The sequence below is a fragment of the Callospermophilus lateralis genome, chromosome 8, assembly GCF_048772815.1.
Source record: "Callospermophilus lateralis isolate mCalLat2 chromosome 8, mCalLat2.hap1, whole genome shotgun sequence".
NCBI classification, from domain to species: domain Eukaryota; kingdom Metazoa; phylum Chordata; class Mammalia; order Rodentia; family Sciuridae; genus Callospermophilus; species Callospermophilus lateralis.
Genome location: NC_135312.1, coordinates 124564678 through 124580209, shown reverse-complemented (window position 1 = coordinate 124580209; position 15532 = coordinate 124564678). Strand labels below are relative to the sequence as shown.

At 35.8% G+C, this 15532-nt stretch overlaps 1 protein-coding gene and 1 non-coding gene across 13 annotated transcripts in view; both read right to left on the bottom strand.

Annotated features, from left to right (window-relative positions):
• Elf2 (E74 like ETS transcription factor 2) overlaps positions 1 to 15532 on the bottom strand; it is a 103420-nt gene that overhangs the window by 23406 nt on the left and 64482 nt on the right. The gene's annotated exons all lie outside the window — the stretch shown is intronic.
• On the bottom strand, positions 5503 to 5607 carry LOC143406650 (U6 spliceosomal RNA). The gene has a single exon (XR_013092283.1). It is a non-coding gene; the product is annotated as a U6 spliceosomal RNA (small nuclear RNA).

Below are 15532 nucleotides of genomic sequence, written 5' to 3'. Positions count from 1 at the left end.
TAATATTTATTTTACTTATATACACAACACAAATGAATTCAAAAGACTGGAAAATATTACTATATTCTAAAGCTCTTGTAAAAACAAAATTCTCTGGGCATTAATACCATTCTACCTTACTACTGTAACTAGGCTTTCAAAAGCTACTAATGCTTTTTAGAGACCAATAAATACTACACTGGGAATAACAAGAAAGGATAAGCCATTGCTCATATAAGCTGGAACAAACATCCAGGACAGCAATGTACCATTTATCAAAAGTCTAACAGAAGCTCATGTTTCTGATGTAGGAATTTCATTTCTAGGCTTATCCTGAAGAAACAGGGAAGATAGTCAATGGATTGCTCTATTTAAAAACAAAAACAAAAAAGGCACAGTAGCACAGATCTGTAGTTCCAGTTACTAGTCAGTCTGAGGAAGGAGGATCACATGAGCCTCAGAATTTGGGGGAGGCTGGGCAATATAGTGAGACACATCTCTTTAATTAATAATGATAACTTCAAATTTAAATTTCTTTGGGAGGAGGGTGCTTAAGACCAAAGGACTCACAGAATGGGACTTTTTGATGTTTAGTTTTTTGTCCGTAGTGGTGGTTGAACCCACGGCCTTCTGCATGCTAGACAAGTGCTCTACCACTGAGCTATATCCCAAACCTTTTTTATTTTATTTTGAGACACTCTCACTAAAGTTGCTAAGGCTGGCTTCCAACTTGTGACCCTCCTGCTTCAGCCTCCCAAGTAGTTGGGATTACAGGTGTGTACCACCATACTCAGTTACTCTTATTCCCCAAATTTTTAACATGAGAAAATATTAAAAATATAGATGTAGCAAGAGTTATACATTTTTCCTATAGTTATAACTCAAACCATGGGGCACACACAATTGTATATATTTATATATAAGTATGCATGTTTATATATATCACAGTATGTGATACATATACATACATTTAAGTATATCTCTGTGTATATATGCACATACACATCTGCACTTTTCAAGTTTTCATCATGAGTGGGTAAAGTAGAATTTTTTTTCTTAAGCTGTGAATTTAACCCAAGGACACTTTTTACCACTAAGGTAAATAAATAAATATCCCAGCCCTATTTATTTATTTATTTTTGGTGCTGGCAATTTAACCCAGGGTTGCTCTACTATTGAGTCATATCCACAGCTCCTTTTATTTTTATTATGGGACAGGGTTTTACTAAATTGCTTAGGACCTTGCTAAATTGCTGAGAATGGCCTCAAACTTGCAATCCTCCTGCCTCAGCCTCCCAAGCTGCCGGGATTACAGGCATGATCCACCATGCCTAGCTATGAGCAGAATTTTCTTAACCTTCCTATTTTACTCACTCCTCTCCACCTACCTATGAAATACATACTACTATTATGCTCATTATATAGATGAGTGAACTGAGGTTAGAAAAGGGCAGGGTCAGCATGCAAACAAGCACCCTGATACCACAGCCCTTGCTCTCAACACTCCCCAGGAACCAAACTAACAGCCTGTTTACCTGAGATGATAAATTTATTGCCTACAGATTTTCTCTCATCCACACACTTTTTTCACCTCTCCTTTTTAGTGTGGACAGTACTTAGTTCCTGTCTTCTAACAAAAAGAATAAAGCTGAAGATGAAAACCAAATGCCACTCAGGTCATGAGTAACCCCCCCGCCCCAGAAGTTCTGCGAAGCTGGAACAAGCAAGAAAGTCCTGCCAAGAGCCATGTCTGACAGACAGACTCTCCAAGTCTTCAGATGAGTGAAGCCCTCGATGACCTGAGCCAGGGCCACACAGCAAAGCCATTCCTCAATTCTCAACCTCAAAAATTGTGTGAGACGGTAAATGTTTGGTGTTGTAATGGGGTGGCTTGTTAATCAGCAAATATGTAACTGACATGGAAAGAAGGGGAAGTTTAAAATCCCAACTGGTCACAACTCACAATTTTAAGAAAGGTTATAAAGCTTGTTAATGGTCTCTAATTTTCAAGGACAGAATCTTAAATTCATTTCATTTGTTAATTTGCTTTAGTTGGGCAAACTCTTTCAATCACTAATCTCTTGTGTGTTTTGAAAATGTTTGAATATATAATCATTACAATTAAAGTACACTATAACCAAAAATAAAAACCCTTGGCCTTTTTACAGAATCTGAATGCTAATGGCCACAAAATGTTCACTTGTGATATTTGGGTAATTTTATACTCTTGTAGTAACAAGAAGAAAAAAATGCTTGAGATATATAATTGTTCCCAATACCATATAGGTTTTAAATGCTTTTATTTTTAGATTACACTAATGATTTCATTTGTATCCTTTTGATATCTAGTACAAAGAATGATACAATGTTATGGTTGGAAAAGAGTCTAGTGATCTTATCACCCACAGGTTTTCAAAACATAAAGAACCTGATCATGACCTTTTTTCTTTGACTATCATGGATTAGGCATATGACACAAGAACACCCAAACCTATAATGTGTGCTCTTTCAGATAGTCTTCGGCTAGATTCTAACACAAAGGGTGTGGGAAGTGTAACTGAGAATAAAATCCGGGTGCATTCCACCTCTGAACTTGTATCTTCAGCCCTTTTTATTTTTGAGACACAGTTTCACTAAAAGTGTCAAGGCTGGCCTAAAATTCACAATCCTCCTGCCTTAGCCTCCAAGTGAAATTACAGGTATGTGTCACCACACTGGCTCCTATTTTAATTAGCAAGTTCTCCAACCACTAAAAGGAGAATTACATGAGAATTAAGTTTTCCCTTATTCTATATACACCAATAAACTTGAGGCCCCAAGAAGTTAAATACTTTGACAAAGACCATAAAGTATCTTATGATTTAAAAGTCAGAAATTCCAGAAAAATCTTCTATGACATTTATAGGTTATAAAATAGATGAAGTTAAATCCATTTTACTATTACTTTATATACTGCCAACTGCAAAATGGTTGCTGTTTTGCTTTTTAATGTCAAAAGCTAAAGCAACGGGAAGTATCTTTCTGAGAAATTAAGAAAAAGAAATATTTTGAGCAGTGAGTAGGAGAACAACAGGAGGAGGTCAGTCTAAGCTTTTCTCATACAATCATACTAACAAATAATGAAATTCAAAGTTTGTGTTGCACATGTTTAGGAGAAAAGGGAAGTCAAGAAAACTAATCTATAAGAAAAAAGATGCTTGACAATAAGCTAGAATCAGGTGATTTAGGACCACTAGGTAAAAAACTTGATTTGCCTATATGAGAAAACAGGAGTACAGTCTACAGATTTACATGAAAATCTAAAAAGAGTTCATGTTTTATCCTACAGTTTGTCTATTTGCAGTTTTTCTGGCTTACTGGCTTATTTTAATATCATATTTTACATTATATAAGTAAAATAAGAAATGAAAAAGAAATACGATGACTAGAAAGAAGGAGGGCTGAGTTGACCCAGCTGAGGCCCCCACTAGACAAGCCAGCTTCCAGCTGATGGACAAATCAACACATTTAAGAGGAACCAGTTCATATCAGCAGAACCACATGACCACAGAGGTCTAGGAGAAATAATAACTGGTTCTTCTTTCAAATTTTGATTTTGATGTTTTTGTTTTTTTGGGAGGAAGAGGGAGTACTAGGGATTGAATGAACATAGGGCACTTTACCAATGTCTATATCCCACTCCTTTTTATTTTATTTTTATCTATTTATTTATTTTAGCTGTGGATGGACAAAATACCTTTATTTTTATTTATTTATTTTTATGTGGTGCTGAAGATCAAACCCAGTGCTTCATGCATGCATAGCAAGCGCTCCATCACTGAGCTACAGCCCTAGCCCTCCTTTTTATTTTTTAAATTTTATTTTGAGACAACCCTAAGTTGCTGAGGATAAATACTCTTAATGTGGATTGGAACATGATAAGGGGTATATACTAAAAATCTACAGCAAATATCATACTTCATGGAGAAAAAGTATGGCAGCTAGGTATGGTGGGCACATGCCTGTAATCCCACAGGCTGAGGCAGGAGGATCTCAAATTCAAAGCCAGTCTCAGCAGTTTAGCACTGAAATTTAACGAATGCTTTTTGGATCTATTGACATTGTTACATGGATTTTCTCCTTCACTCTAGTTACATGATTACATTAAAAGACTTCCTAGTATCTGGCCATCCTTGCCTCCCTACTAATTATGTTTTTAAATCAATGCTGGATTTCATTTGCTATTCTTTATTTTGAATATTTATAGCTGAGATAATACATGAGTTTAACCAGAAACTTTTGTGTACTGGAAATTTTAAGCTTAGGTTAATCCTGCTTCATAAAATCAGTTTGGAAGCTTTCCGTCTTTTTACTACTTTTCTATGATAATTTGGATATAACAGGAATTATGTATATCCCTTAAAATATACTTAAAATATAAAGTACTAGAACTGGGTCTGATGGATTTTATTTAAATATATATATGAGCAGCATGCATTTGTAAGATTTTTTTAAAATGAGCAGCATGGATATGTAAGATTTTTTAAAATGAATCATTATTGATTTGTTCAGGTTTTCTATTTCTTCTTGAGTCTGCTATAATTTACATATTAAGATTATCTATTTCAGGGCTGGGGTTGTGGCTCAGAGGTAGATTGCTCGCCTAGTATGTGTGAGACACTGGGTTCCATCCTCAGACCACATAAAAATAAAGATACTGTGTGTCCACCTTTAACTAAAAAATATTAAAAAAAAAAGATTATCCATTTCATGGGTTTTCAAATTCCTTGGCAGTAGTTTGTTCACAGCATTCTTTTATAGTTTTTAAACTCTATTCTGTTGTTCTTATTTTTGTTCTCAGTGCTTATTTATCCTTTCTCTCTCTTTACAGAGGACTGTCCATTTTATTAATGTTCTGGTTTTATTAATAATCTATTATTTTGCCCAACACAGTTGTACACACCTATAATCTAGCTACTCAGGAGGTTGAAATGAAGGAGCACAAATTCAAGGCCAGCCTGGCAACATAGCAGGACCTTGTCTCAATTTTTTAGAAGGCTGGGGAGTTGTACGTGGTGATTCATGCCTGTAATTCCAGAAATTCTCGAGTCTGAGGCAGGACTTAGATCCTCAGCAACTTAGCAAAACTCTATCTCAAAATAAATAAATAAATAAAAGATTAAGATAAAGGATAGGATGTAGCTTAGTGGCCCCTGGGTTCAATCCTCAGTACCAAATGAGAGTGGAGGGTATGGGGAGGAGGGGTGGACTGAAGATGTAGCCCAGTGGTAGAGCATCCCTGGGGGTTCAATCCCCAGTACTGTAAAAACAAAATGTATTGTATTTTTACTTTCTATTTCATTAATTTTGATGTTTATTTTTACCTTTCTTCTACTTTATTTGCTTTATTATATTGGTCCTTTATTAATTTATTAACATCAAGATTTGAATATATGCTCATTATATCAATCTTATTTTCTAAGAAATACATTTAGAGCTACTCTATTACCCAGTGAATTCTGCTTAAATCACATTCCAATTTTTTTTAAGATGGACAACTTCTTAAATTTATGGATCATTCTTATATACAAGGGCCATGCTTATCTTCTCTGTATTGTTCCAATTATAGTATATGAGCCACTGAGCAACATCCTTGGCACCTTTTTATTTTTTTAAAGAGAATTTTTTTTTAATATTTATTTTTTAGTTTTCGGCGGACACAGCATCTTTGTTTGTATGTGGTGCTGAGGGTTGAACCCAGGCCACACACAAGCCAGGTGAGTGCGCTACCGCTTGAGCCACATCCCCAGCCCCTCAGCACCTTTTTAAATACCTTTATTTTATTTATTTATTTTTATGTGGTGCTGAGGATCAAACCCAGTGCCTCACACATGATAGGCAAGTGTTCTATCACTGAGACAAAACCCTAACCACTCAGCCCCCCCTTTTTTCCCCCCTCAGCCACCTTTTAAATTTAGAGACAGGTCTCACTGATTTGCTTAGGGCCTGGCTAAGTTGTTAAAGCTAGCTTTGAACTTGCATTCTCCTGCCTCAGCCTCCAGAGCGGCTGGAATTACAGGAGCATACCACCATGCCAAGCCCAGGTTTTAATATGCAATGCTTTCATTGTTATGTAGCTATTAAGTATTTTATAATTTTCATTTCCTCTTTGACCTGTTAACTGAGCTTTAGTTCCCCAAATCATAAAGTATTATGATTGTCTTTTCATTGTTTTCTAATTTTATTGTACCATCAAGACAATATATTCTGTATGATACTATTTTCTGAACACTGTTGAAATTTCCCTGTAGCATAGCATATGGTTAAAAACTGGCCTTTGGATAAATTTTAAAATATCTGAGGTCTTACTTCTATAGTTTAGGTACAATATTCTATGTTACTACAATTTATGAAGTTTGCCAGTCCTGTGGCTCAATTCTTTGATGCCATTTTAAATTCTGTGTCTAATTGACTTTTCAATTTTGAAATGTGTTCAAGTCCTACTATTTTGTAATTATGTCTGCTTCTCCTGGCAATTCTGAAATGGTGTTGTAAAGTCATGCTGTTAAATACATGTATGTTTATGATAATTATGCTTTCTGACTATTCTTTTTTCCCAGTTTGAAAAGACTCTTTGACCTGATTAAAGATATCCACCCTAAATTCTATCTTATTTCTCTAGCTCCTTTGATTAGTATTTTTCAAAATGTTTTTCCATTTTTAAATTTAGCTTTACCTGTATGTGTTATCTGTTTCTACTTATTTGATTTACTTTTATGACTCTGTTATAAATATCACAGATTCATTCTAAGAACATCATTGAAGGTTTTAATATAATTTCTGGCATGCTTTGGACTTATTTCAACTATCTCGATTTATAAATTCTATTTCCATCATTTTTTTCCTCTCCTTTGTTGCCTTGTGAAGTTGGGTCAAGTTTAATTCCCTAACCTAGTAGTTCCCTAACCTCTCAACCTGGTATTTTGGAAGGTATGCCCCTTGCTACAGTCTGAGTGTTTAAAATACATCTTTCTCTTTTCACATGTCACCTCCAGATCTTGTTTCACACAGCTCCTCTGCTATTCACATTACCTTAAGGGCCATCACAATCTGGTTCCACTGTACCTGTCCAGCTCACCTCTCAACCCTGCCTCTCCTACAAAGCACTGCTGATTAAATTGCACTGCTCATCAGTCTCTAAATACAAAATTCCTGGCATTCTGTTCTGGTCCATGATGCTTTCTCATTCACTCAAAAATAAATACTTTAATGAAAACCTACTGGGTTCCTGACTGAGAATTCCAGTCAACAAAGCAGATATAACAAAGTCTCTAACTTTATGGACCACAGTGTGTAAATATCAAGCACATAAATACAAATATAAATATCATGGTAAAACTTCATGAATTAATGAATTCAGATAAGGCAACTGGTATAGTTGCCCTTCCTTATCAGTGGGTTCTACATCCTCAGTTCAACCAACCACCAATTGAAAATATTGAGGAGGAGCACTTGTACTGAACAGAGACAAACTTTTTGCTTCTTTATTATTCCCTAAGCAACAGATAACCTGGGGCTGGGGTTGTGGCTCAGCAATAGAGCATTTGTCTAGCACGCATGAGGCACTGAGTTTGATCCTTAGGACTACATAAAAATAAAATAAAGTTTATTATGTTCACCTATAACTAAAATAAACATTAAAAAAAGATAACCTATTTATAGAGCACTTATGTTGTATTAGGTATTATAAGTAATCCAGAGATAATTTAAAGTACACAGGAGGATGTGCATAGATTATATGTAAATATTATGTCATTTTATATAAGGGGCTTGAGTATCTAAGAACTGGTATGGGGCGGGGTGGAGGGTTAGATACTAAAACCAAACCACTACAGATAATAAGGGACAACTGTAATTGGCTCCCATTTTCTACACCATCTTCAAACAGCAGTCTCATGAGGACATAACTTCCACCAGGTGGCACCAAACCACAGTCAGACTTGGACAGACCTGAGAGAACTTAGTCTGAATCATGAAACCTACTACTCCCATTCCACCCAACACACAGAGGAGACCTCCTCCTCTGCGCAGAATGACTTGGGTCATTTCATTAAATTCACAATAATGCCAGTTTTTATAAGAACTGAACTTTTTGAAATGTATTTACTACTATATGTGGGTATCTAATATATCACAAGTTGTGGCAGGTGCTAACCAAAAAAAAAAATGGGGCTATGATAATTATCAGTTAAGGCCTGCCCCCAACCCCATTCAGAAGCTGACATTCAAACTAAGGATAACCAGGAGTTAGAAACTAAAAAATGAAATTTTTTTCTGGAATGAAAATGGTATACAGGAAAGTCCAATGGAGGTTAAAAGTCTGGATTCATGGGTAGAGACAGCAGTGGGGGGAGGGAGGGACAGGATGTAATTCATTAGTGTACAATGCTTGGGCCTGGGCTCTGAAGTCCTACTAGGCTCCTGAGTTTAAATCCCTGCTTCTACACCTGAAATAGCTGTTTAGCCTTGGAAACATTATCTGGCCTTAAGTTGTAGAGAGTGTGAAATGTGTTAATATGGATAGCCTTCAGGACTATTCCTGGCAATACAAAGAAAAAAAAACTTACATGTTAGGATATTGGTGGGTTTTTTTGTTTGTTTTGTTTTTGCTTTTATTTCTGTTTTCTATTGCTGTTTCTAGTTAAATGAGAGAGGCCAAATTGATGGCTGTGTTCTTGATGACTGTGTTAAAAACTCCTGAATTTGTGCAATAAGAACAGGCTAAAGAATCATTCATTATTCCACTTACAAATAAACTGGCATGATTTGGTAATGGCCTAGGAGAGGGAGGGGAAAATAAAACCAGAAAAGTCTTTGCTTCCCAAATGCATTTTATCATCCTCCCAAGCTCAGCTCAAATATGAAATTTCCATTAGAACAACTAACAGCTCTCTCCTTTCTCACTTTTACAACACTGATTTTATTAAACATTATGTAGAATTGTTCCCTTATATATTATCCCCCACAAGAGAGCAAGCTCCTTTACAGCAGGGGCCCTATCTAATTGCTTTTCTAGTCCACACAAAACAGTGCTATGCACATCACAAGCAGTCTCAAGTAGCCCCACTAATAGTCTCAGATCCAGGGCAGCTACTCAGAGTCTTTTCCTTCCTTTGACAAACACAAGAATTCAGCCTTTCTTTTCCTTCCAGCTATTCTGTGTTTCGGAATTGTTTTCCCTCAGACTTGCTGCAGAACTAACTAGAGTCTCTCATTAGCCTCCCCATTTCTTATGATCTCCAAAAACAAGTATATAGGAATTCTTTTTGTTAAAGCACCTGCTACTAATTACTAGAGAAACAGAGACAACAAAATTGAACATAGGGTTATATGATATTACAATGGCATCTCCCTTTGTGAGACAGAAAGCTGAACGCACTGGCTCCTGCCTTTGCTTTTATTTCCAAGAAGATGGCTCACCAAAAATTCTGCCTTTTTTCATGGAGGCCTCTCTTCCCAGAACACACAGGCCTGCAGATAAAGCCTAGGCAAAATCATTTGTGTTTCTTGCCTCTGTAGATGACTCTTAAGAGTGCCACATAATGTTAGCAATGAATCAAAAGCAAATGTGAAGCTGCCAACCTTGTTTTCCAAACCAGATGGCTGACACTTAGTGTTGTAAATCTAAATAGATACTAACTGTAGACCAAAGTCTATAAAGATAAAAAGAAAAAGCATAGTTTATTCAAGAAAGCAAATGTCTCAAAAAGAAATTACTACCTTTTAATTTTTCAACTCAAACTAGATCCTTGGTTTCTTCTTCAAAAGATTTTTTTTTAATTCCAAGTAATTATTCTAAATCTTGACTTTATTTTCTGATAATTTGCATTTTAAAAATGTAATATGGAAAGAAAATAAGAATTCAGATCTTCCTAAAAGTTTTCTCAAACATAATGCACAATAAGCAGTATCTTTTTGCTATCTAAAGAACGAAATCTTTTCTTTTTGATGTAAAACATTCTAGAGTGATCTCTTGCATACTCATCTAGTAACAAGAAAATCTCTCTAAAATGCTAACAAATAATCCTATTTTGTTTAAATATATTCCTTTTTTGGGGGGAAGAGGGTAACTGAGGAATGAAGACACTGGACCACTGAGCCACATCCCAAGCCCTATTTTTTTTTTTTTTTTTTTTAAGAGACAAGATCTCACTGAGCTGCTAGTGCCTTGTTGTGGCTGGCTTTGAACTCGTGATCCTCCTGCCTCAGCCTCCTGAGCACTGGGATTTCAGGCTGTTTGAATATATTCTTATTTTTATTTGAATATATTCTTAAATAAGTCCTGAAAAATAACTACATATTATCAACACCCAGTCTAAAATAAAACTTATGAAAAGTATTTTAGTTAAAATTTTTTTAAGATTACTTTTTCTTCTTAAGTAGTCTATGTATTTTAGCTGATTTACAAAGTAAAAAGAAGCAAAAAATTCCATTACAACCAAACACAACCTAAAACCTGGAGAATACAGAAGTTCTTTTATAATTTTTTAAAAAGTTCTATTTTACATAGTACATAATATTTGATAGTCTATCTTAATAGTATATAATGGAAGGAAAAGGATATTCTATCTTAATAGTATATAATGGAAGGAAAAGGATATATATATATTATATATATATTGGGGTGGGGGGGTCAGTGATAGGGGTTGAACCCAAGATCTCATGTGTGCTAGGCAAGTGTACTTCTACTAGGCCACATTCCCAGCCCTGAACTATATACTTCTCTTACTACACTCAATGGGTAAGGGGGATAGGGATTAGACCTGTAAATTATAAAAAAGTCAAAGTTAGTCCTACTTCACCTCCTAATCTCCCACTTCCACTTCATAAGTAACATTGCAAACAGGTTAAGTTCTTGGTGCTGTACCCTGGTTTTTCCATGAATGGGGTGGGAGGATCACTCTAAGTTGGTGTTTTTTTTTTTTTTTTGTGTGTGTGTGTGTGTGTGTATTTGTTTTAGTACAGGGAATTAAACCCAGGGGCACTTTACCACTGAGTATATCCTCAGTCCTTTTTATATTTACTTTGAGACAGGTCTCCTTAAATTGCTGAGACTGGCCTTGAACTTGCAATCCTCCTGCCTCAGCCTCCCAAGTCAATGGAATTACAGTTGTGCACCACCACATCCAGCCCACTCCAATTTTTGATGGTATTATTTCCTTGTGTTAAAAAATTTGAGCTGGGCAAGGTAGCGTACACCTGTAATTCCAGCGGGTTGGGAGGCTGAGACAAGAGGATCGTGAGTTCAAAGCCAGACTCAGCAAAAGCAAGGCTCTAAGCAACTCAGTGAGACCCTATCTCTAAATAAAATACAAAACAGGGCTCAGTGGTCAAGGGCCCCTGACTTCAATCCCCAGTACCCACCCCCCGAAAAAAAATTATAAGATTTGAAAAAGAAGTCCTAAATTTCATTTGAAAGAATAAAAGGTCCAGAATAGCCAAAGCAATTTTAAGCCAAAAGAAGCGATGCTGGAGGCATCACACCTGACTTCAAATTACACTACAGAGCTATAGTGACAAAAAAAATGCATAGTTTGGCATAAAAACAAACTTATAAACCAATAGCACAGAATAAAAGACACAGAGAAAAACTCACACACACATCTACAGTCGTATTGATATCCTTGACAAAGATGACAAAACATACACTGGAGGAAAGACAGCCTTTTAGACAAATGGTGTTGGGACAACTGGTTATCCACATGTAGGTTATCTCTCACCCTGCACAAAAGTCAACTCAAAATGGATCAAAGACCTCAGAATTAGATAAGAAACTATGTAATTCCTAAAAGAAATAATAAGGTCAACACTCCAGCTTTTAGCACAGGCAATGACTTTCTCAATACAAGTCCTAACGTTCAGGAAATAGTGCCAAGAGTTAATAAATGGGACAGCATCAAATTAATAAAGCTTCTGCCCAGCATAGCAAACAATTAGGAATGTGAAGAGAGAGCCCACAGATGGGAGAAAATCTTTGCTAGCTACTCTTCTGAAAGAGAATTAATATCCAATATCTATAAAGAACTTAAATATTTACATCAAAAAAATCAAATAACTCAATTAACAAATGGGCAAATGAATTACACAGATGCTTATCAGAAGAAGAAATACAAATGGCCAACAAATACATAAAAAAAAGTTCAACAACATTAGTAATTAGGGAAATGCAAATCAAAACTATACTGAGATTTCATCTCACACCAGTTAGAATGGTAGTCATCAAAAACACAAATAATAAATGCTGGAGGGAATATGGAGAAAAAGGAACAGTTTAACACTATAGTGGGACTGTAAATTAGTATAACCACTATGAAAATCAGTATGGGGGCCCCTCTAAAGATACACATGGAACCACCATATAACCCAGCTATGCCATTCCTTGGTATTTATTCTGAAAAATTAAAATCATCCTACCACAGTGAGACATGCATACCTAGCAGCACAATTTACGATCTCCCAACTATGGAACCAGCCTAGGTGTCCATCAATGGATAGATGGATAAAGAAAATGTGGTATATATACACAATGGAGTTTTACTTATCTATAAAGTAAAATGAAACTATGGCACTTGCAGAAAAATTGATGGAGCTAGAAACCATTATGTTAAGCAAAATAAGTAAACTCAGAAGGTCAAGGATCCTATTTTCTCTCTTATGTAGAAGTTAGAGAAGAAAAAGAAAAAGAAAGGTGGAAATGGAACTCTTAAAAATCCAAGGGAGATCAGTAGTGGAAAGGGACCAAGGGGTGAGAAATGGGGAGACAGGGGGGGAAGAGCTGGGGAGTGATACTGGCTAATTTCTATTGTTATAGTGTGTGCATATACAAATATGTAACAACAAATCCCACCATTATGTTCAAATATAATACACCAATTTGTAAGATTTAGGAATGCTTAAATTCCATTTGACTTGCTCCTCCACCCTAAACTCAAAAGCTGTCAGCTATGTCCTCCTGATGACATTTAAATGTGACTACCACAGAAGCAATAATGTTAAGTCTGTAAATATCTCAACTCTACCTAATAGATATTATATGGAAGGGGACAGTGGAGAAGTTATTCTAGCAGTGGACGCATGAGTTTAACCATATTGCTTAATTCCAAATATTAACTCCAAAGAAAATTTTCAGGAGTTATGTAATCTGATTTATGAAAAAGCAATTTTAAATAGTATGATGAACTTACAAATTTTTTCTTCACTAGATTCTAAGTATAAATACAGAGACTCTTTCTTGTCTACCACTATAGCCTCATGCCTAAAATAGTACCTGATACACAGTAGGTATTCAATGAACATTTATCGATGAATTAATTGAAAGTAGTAATGTATTTTATCCTCTCATATACCTGAAAGAACTTTACTTACTGTCTTTTTACCCCTCAATTTTAAGCTTTAGGGCTGGGGTTGTGGCTCAGTGGTAAAGCACTTACTTCACATGTATGAGGCACTGGGTTCGATTCTCAGAACCACATATAAATAAATGAATAAAATAAAGTCCATCAACAACTAAAAAAAAGTATTAAAAAAAAAAAGCTTTAGTGGCTATCAGAATACAGCAAGTACCTGCAGTGGTAACTGGGTTTTCACAGTGTCAGAATCTCTTTTGGTGATGCCATTCCCAATAGCCTAGGGTAATAATTTCCAAAGACAGATCCTTAAGCCAACAGCATCAAGTATCATCTGGGCACTTGTTAGAAATGCAAATTTTCAAGTCCCACTACAGACCCACTGAATCAGAAATTCTGGTCAAGCCGGGGGACAGTGTCATGAACTTATAGTCCCAGCTACTAGGAAGGCTGAGGAAATGGCTTGAACCCAAAGTTCAAGACTAGCCTGGGCAACACACTCAGACCTCATCTCAGAATGAATGAATGAATGAATGAATAACAGCGATTATGGACCAGCAATCTTTACACAAGTCCTTCAAATAAGTCTAATGTGAGCTCAAGTTAGAAAACCACTGGCCACAGAAATTTATGCTATGAAGATAAATGAAATTTCAAACCAACAAAGAAGTCACAAATACTGAATGGACCTTTAAAGAAATACTAAATATTCAAATGGTCAAAGAAATTATATGAAGTCTATCAATTAAAAGACATAGAAAACTACCATTACATATAAAAAGCTTTTTTACCCCCTTAAAAACCAGCAGGTTGGGCTGGGGATGTGGCTCAAGCGGTAGCCCGCTCGCCTGGCATGCGTGCGGCCCAGGTTCAATCCTCAGCACCACATACAAACAAAGATGTTGTGTTCGCCGAAAACTAAAAAACAAAATATTAAAATTCTTTCTCTCTCCCTGTCTCTTAAAAAAAAAAAAAAAAAAACCAGCAGGTATCATAAAACTGTACTTAGTATGTGATACATTTAATATAGATGTCAGATCCCTATTATGGATTATTAGAGAAAGGAGAACAGAAGCAGGGCAGAACACAGCAAGAAAGCATGATGAAAAAGTAGATGATAATTAAAATAACAAATGGATGAGACCAGAAAACAAGCTTTCAACTTCTAATGAAATTTAGCACTTTAATTTCAACAGTTTCTTTCTTTCTTTCTTTTTTTTTTTTTTTTGTCCCCTCTGTACCAAGTATTGAACCACAACCCCAGCCCTTTTATTTTTTAATTTTGAGACAAGGTCTCACTAAGTTGCTTAGGGCCTCGTTAATTAAGTTGCTGAGGCTGGCCTCAAACTTGCAATACTCCTGCTGCTGCCTTCCCAAATTGCTAGGATGACAGGCAGACACCATCATATTCAGCTAGTACTTAAATTTTAAATAAAAGTACAAACCACAGTAGTTTGAACATACCTACAACCTTATGATCAATAAAAACCACAGATATTTTCACACTCTATTACATTTGTTAGAGATATCTCAAAATAGTTATGGTCATCCTACTTGAAATTACAGCAGCATATGAGAACTGCCATTGGGCCGCTTTTTACTTAAGGGAATAAGTAGCACATTCACTGATATCACAATTTAAAATAGTTTGATAACTATCCATTATTTGACTCCCTTATACTGCTAGGTACTTTTATTTTATATTTTAAAATATTATTCTGAAAGAAGGTTCATAGGCTTTGCCTTATGGCCAAAGAGGCTCATGATACAAAAAGACTGAAAAAAACCTCAAATATTAACAGGTAAAAGATACGTTCAAAGTTTCTTGATCTCTTCTGTTTATGAGCTCCTTTAAGAATCTGAAGAAGCCTTTTGGCAGAAAGATGTTCATACCCACCCCACCTCCTGCGGTCCCCTCTGAACCCTTTTGGGTTTAAAAAGTTCCATTAAAATAAAAAAACAAGGGGCCTGGGTTGTAGCTCAGTGGCAGAGCCCTTTACCTTGCATGCATGAGGCACTGGGCTCAATCCCCAGCACCACATACAAACAAACACATAAAATAAAGGTATTGTGTCCATCAACAACTTAAAAAAATGTTTTTTAAAAAATTAAAAAACAGCATTAAAAGTAATAATAATCAATAGTTGAAAACCATAATTAAAAGTGAC